The 6,000-nt window shown below is 43.9% G+C and overlaps 1 protein-coding gene across 2 annotated transcripts in view; it reads right to left on the reverse strand.

Annotated features, from left to right (window-relative positions):
• Positions 1 to 5,457, reverse strand: part of LOC124279696 — a 28,037-nt gene extending 22,580 nt beyond the window's left edge. For both annotated transcript variants that reach the window (XM_046715540.1, XM_046715550.1), the window contains exon 1: positions 5,298 to 5,457. The gene's annotated coding sequence lies outside the window, so the exon portion shown is untranslated. The remainder of the gene's footprint in view (positions 1 to 5,297) is intronic.
• Between the last annotated feature and the right edge of the window lie 543 nt (positions 5,458 to 6,000).

The raw sequence follows: 6,000 nt of genomic DNA on the forward strand, positions 1-6,000 counted from the left end.
GTACAACGTGTGAAGCCTATTTCTGGAGTCCCAAGACGTGATTTGCTGGAATATTGCTGAAAGCGGCGTAAAACTGAACTCATTCACTCACTGAAGCCTTTGGAACCGAGGAGATATGAAGGACAAGAAATAACAATCAGTGTGTTTCAGCATTAAACTCTCGTTAAGGACTCTACACAATGGCCAGGTACATGGCTTTATTTCCCGTGACTGATCAGGTCCGCCACGCGTGTCGCTACACTCTCAGATGCTGAGCTGGTCTTGTCGACTGCCATCAGGCTTGGTCACTTCGGTCGCATAATCAGGTGTCTTTGTCTCCAAGCAAGTTATTGAAATACGACGTTTCACACAGTACTTATTTGAGTGTAACGGGAAATGTCAACATGAGCAAGATGCTGATGTCTGAAGGCCATACCACAAGGCTGACAGATGACAAGAACGATAAGCGGGGTGTTTACATTACTGATTGTTAGGCCAGGTTACCTGAACGTCAGGTAAGTCATATAGTAGGTATGACTGAAACACTGGAATTCAGATATAGATTCAGAATGAATACGTCAAGTGAGAGTTCACCTGTAATATGAAGTGTCAACATCGGAACGGTGTTGATCACTCTCGACCATCGTACTGGCCTGACAGGTGATTGTTGCATGTACAGGTTACATGAAGAGACAGGTGGAAGCCCTATTCGTCACCACTCGCAACCTACAGGAAGAAGCCCATTCGTCACCACTCGCAACCTACAAGAAGCCCCATTCGTCACCACTCGCAACCTACTAGAAGCCCCATTCGTCACCACTCGCAACCTACAAGAAGCCCCATTCGTCACCACTCGCAACCTACTAGAAGCCCTACAAGAAGCCCCATTCGTCACCACAACCAGTCACCAGTCGCAAGCCCTATTCGTCACCACTCGCAACCTACTAGAAGCCCCATTCGTCACCACTCGCAACCTACAAGAAGCCCCACTCGTCACCACTCGCAACCTACAAGAAGCCCCACTCGTCACCACTCGCAACCTACAAGAAGCCCCATTCGTCACCAGTCGCAACCTACAAGAAGCCCCATTCGTCACCAGTCGCAAGCCCTATTCGTCACCACTCGCAACCTACTAGAAGCCCCATTCGTCACCACTCGCAACCTACAAGAAGCCCCATTCGTCACCACTCGCAACCTACAAGAAGCCCCATTCGTCACCACTCGCAACCTACAAGAAGCCCCATTCGTCACCACTCGCAACCTACAAGAAGCCCCATTCGTCACCACTCGCAACCTACAAGAAGCCCATTTGTCACCGCTCGCAACCTACAAGAAGCCCCCTTCGTCACCACTCGCAACCTACAAGAAGCCCCATTCGTCACCACTCGCAACCTACAAGAAGCCCCATTCGTCACCACTCGCAACCTACAAGAAGCCCTATTTGTCACCACTCGCAACCTACAAGAAGCCCCATTCGTCACCACTCGCAACCTTCAAGAAGTCCCATTCGTCACCACTTGCAACCTACAAGAAGCCCATTCGTCACCACTCGCAACCTACAAGAAGTCTCATTCGTCACCACTCGCAACCTACAAGAAGTTTCATTCGTCACCACTCGCAACCTACAAGAAGCCCCATTCGTCACCACTCGTAACCTTCAAGAAGTCCCATTCGTCACCACGCGCAACCTACAAGAAGTCCCATTCGTCACCACCCACAACCTACAAGAAGTCTTATTCGTCACCACTCGCAACCTACAAGAAGTTTCATTCATCACCACTCGCAACTTACAAGAAGCCTCATTCGTCACCACTCGCAACCTACTAGAAGCCCCATTCGTCACCACCCGCAACCTACTAGAAGCCCCATTCGTCACCACTCGCAACCTACTAGAAGCCCCATTCGTCACCACTCGCAACCTTCAAGAAGTCCCATTCGTCACCACTCGCAACCTACAAGAAGCCCCATTCGTCACCACTCGCAACCTACAAGAAGCCCCATTTGTCACCACTCGCAACCAACAGGAAGGTTCGTCACCTCTCAATGTTGCTTTTTGTGTCTTGTTGTTTACCAATATTAAAGCTATGTGATGGCTTCCTGGATCACACAATCTAGTAATTGACATCATGAGCATCGATCTTAGCTACTGGGATACGATGATATGTGACAACCAGGTCATCGAGCCTGACCACAAGAGCCGGTTAATCGCCTCTTTCGACAAGCAATGGTTGCTGAAGACTATCTTTTTATCTGGATCTTGAAGGATGACAGATTCAAATTTATACATTCGTTTGTTTACATTAAGTGAGTGAGTGAGTTTAATTTTACGCCGCACTCAGCAATATTCCAGTTATATGGCGACGGTCTGTAAATAATCGAGTCTGGACCAGACAATCCAGTGGTCAACAGCATGCGCATCGATATGCGCAACTGAGGAACCGATGGCATGTGTAAGCCAAGTCAGCGAGCCTGACCACTCGATCCCGTTTGTCGCCTCTTACGACAAGCATGGGTTACTAAGATCAATATTCTAACCCGGACCTTCACGGGTAGTTTACATTAAGAAAACGGGTCACATGACAACGACATCCATTCACTTGGGCTGCAACTAGACCTTCCTTTCCCACAGCACACTCCGTTTAATAACCCTCTGTGTGACTGATATACCAAGAAAGGGAAAATGTATAAAAGCAATTAACTATCATTGATTTCACGTACCTGTCATTATTGATCCCGATATTTACAATTTTATTTACAGACAGAAAGGTAATGTTCTTGAAATAAACACATGAATATTTTTTTTCAAACAGAGTAATAAATGTATGTTTTACGGAAATACTGGACACGAGACCGCTGCGACTTACCTTGATTGGGTGATTGTTCACGGTATTTACACACCATGCCTAAACTGCACAATAAATAACTTTGTTGCCCTAGATGAAATCAGACATCTGTACAAAATAGTAGCATTTTATTGACAACTTATTTATGAAATTGACTTTGACAGGTACTGCCCTGGGACATGTACGTAACGTTTACCAGCTATAGGTAATATATACCGAGACAACCCACTTCCATAACTTGTGCTTTACCAAAGATGATTAACTTGAGATGAGATGAGATGAGTCTCATTAACCAATGACCTACTTTTCAGCCGATCCGAATTTTCTCGTGTGAAAGTGATAAGAGACACTACAAACAACTATGGTTACACTAAATTCCAATTCCTTGTTTCAAAAGAAAATGGTATTTGCAAATGAATTTTATTTTTAAACTTTAATAAAATCGTATTTCTATATTTTATGGTAAGGTTTAGGCAGCATGACCTTAACTAAGACGTCACAGATTGTCCTGTTTGATGAAGTCGTAAAATGATTCACAATGCATCTGGCTCACTGGCTACACCTGTTATTTGAAACAGTTCTTTGCGCTTATTCAGTGTATTTTTGTAACGTACAGTGTAATTGATATAATATCAAGTCCGTACCAGACCGCCAAACTTTTCTACAGGCCGAGCCTCGTTTTGAGATTTCCACTATATCCGTGTGTCAGAGCATGCTGTACGACAGAGCACGCGAGTTTGCAAGGATTAGAAGGAGCGTCGTGTTGCAATATACAAATAATAATGTATCAAATAATACTGATTAATATTTGTATATTGAGTTGAATGAATTGGTCTCAACATTCAGGACTGGTTATTGTACTAAGTTGCGCAAAAGGACGGAACCCAGTCAGCAGGAAACGAGGACTGTTGTGTAATCAGTGTTTTGACATAACAACTACAGCAGTGGTACTATATATATAACACAGATTAAACTGCTGTGATTGTATATTTATGTAGTTATCTTGGACACCCCTGGGGCGGTTGGGTAGTCTAGTGGTTAAAGCGTTCGCTCGTCACGCCGAAGGCCCGGTTTCGATTCCCCACATGGGTACAATGTGTGAAGTCCATTTCTGGGGTCCCCGCCGCGATAAAGCGGCGTAAAACCATACTCACTCACTCACTCCTAGATACCCCTATACATAGCGAGAACACACTACCTTTAATTCCTTGCTGTAACAATCAGTGCCCCGCATCACATTGTCCTACATCGGGTGATATGATCCGCTCTGTCCTACATCGGGTGATATGATCCGCTCTGTCCTACATCGGGTGATATGATCCGCTCTCACCGACATTAAATGGACCCCAATCTCAAGTTTCTAAAAAAATTGCACCTCGGAAACAAAAGGTAGCTAGGTACACGGTGAGACTTGTTATCTTTTTGCGACATGTTTATCTGCTTTGTGGCGTGACATCTCTCGCGGTTAACGACGTCACGAGTGTCGAATCAGGTAACGAGAAATAGAAATATTATATTACATATAATAATGTTTCATATAATCTTGAAACAGAAGACAAAGTAGGCACAGTGTATGGATAACAAGCCTGTATAATGTTATAGCGACGGTTCAGCATAGATACTATTATGTTATCAGCAAATTAGGAAGTTAGACAACTCCTATAATGTACTATCAAAACCTCGTTCTGGCATATATTCTCATGTGTTATTCGTAAATTGATAGGTTCAACAACATCATTTATGTACTATCATCGCGACGTTTTGGTATAGACCTTCATATATAGATTACTCGTTATGTCTACTTTCTTCTGTATATTGTGCATAGTCTCCCGTAGTTTCTTTCTGAAAGCAATAGTGTCATTGGTGTATACTAAAAGTAATTCCTACATAAACGGTTATTCCACAGACAGGGATTGTATTTTTTGTCAAGACACATGGTATACGTCATTGGACAGAAGGAAAAGATATTTTCGTTTTTAGCTTGGGTCAGCGCGCCCGAATACACCCGTCGCTGTGCGTCTATGCATGTGGGTTTTAAAATCTCGTGCATTTCGTGGTCATAGCTGACGACAGCGTTAATCAGTTTAACATCGGCAGTTAGTTAGACATATTGCTGAGGGGCAGGGTCGTCCATATCGAGCTCCAGCCAGGAGTTACAAATTACTTAGTAGATAGCTTCCATTATCGGGAAGACATTTACACAGAAGCATAGAAGCTTAGTTAACATTCACACTTTCGGTGAATGTACAGTGCGGGGATATTTCATTGGGTTTACGGTTTTGTTTCGGTTTTGGTGGATTAAATGTTCAGACATAATTATTTTGACTTTTCGTTTATTTTATAAATGGGGAATACGAACTGCCTTATTCCCAGTCATCATTAACGAACTATTAAACAATTTGACTTTCATCTTCAGTTGTACTGAGCATGTAGACAATATTATGAACTATAATCTCAAACATAACATCTGCTTACCTCTGGCCGAGGGAGTCCCTTCTGAGGCATGTGATTGAGATCACACGGCGACTAGTCGAGCAACGTTCCTATACTCCCTGCACATGCCGTGAACTGTGTGTCCGTATTGTCCTCACTGATAACCGAGAGAGGTGTATCAACGGCTTCCCTTACAAAGGATAAACGTTACAATGACTAAGTGTGTCAATGACGAATGCTGTCATACGTTGGATGCGTTTCAAGTGTTTACTGGAACTTCTGTACGTGAATGAGTGAGTAAGTAGAGTATGATTTTAAGCCCATTTTAAAGATATCCCAGCAATATCATGGCAGGCGACACCAGAAAGGTCTTCCACGCACGTGGAGAATGGAACCTCGAACTCTGGCGTGACAAAAGAAAGCTTTCACCGCTAGGCTTCTCCAACCGCCAGCTGTCACGAAAATGCAGCCTAGATTGTCTTAAGGAAACTTCAAAATACGGAACAAATGCCCGCCTTGCGGTCACCACATTAACCTTATTCTGAGAGGTGTTCACAATAAAACCTTCAGCTCTCAACCTGAGAATACATAATGATGGTGACCACAACAGGACTACAATGTCGTCATGACACCTCGCAGGTGTTTTCCCACCCTCTCTGTCTCTCTCTGTGTGTGCGCGTGCCTGTTTGTACTGTGGCAATATGTAAGTAACGTCCATTGACGCGGGTACAATAGAATAGGTCTT

This window comes from Haliotis rubra, unplaced genomic scaffold (genome assembly GCF_003918875.1).
Source record: "Haliotis rubra isolate DU_JTF1 unplaced genomic scaffold, ASM391887v1 Scf107, whole genome shotgun sequence".
Classification (NCBI taxonomy): Eukaryota; Metazoa; Mollusca; class Gastropoda; order Lepetellida; family Haliotidae; genus Haliotis; species Haliotis rubra.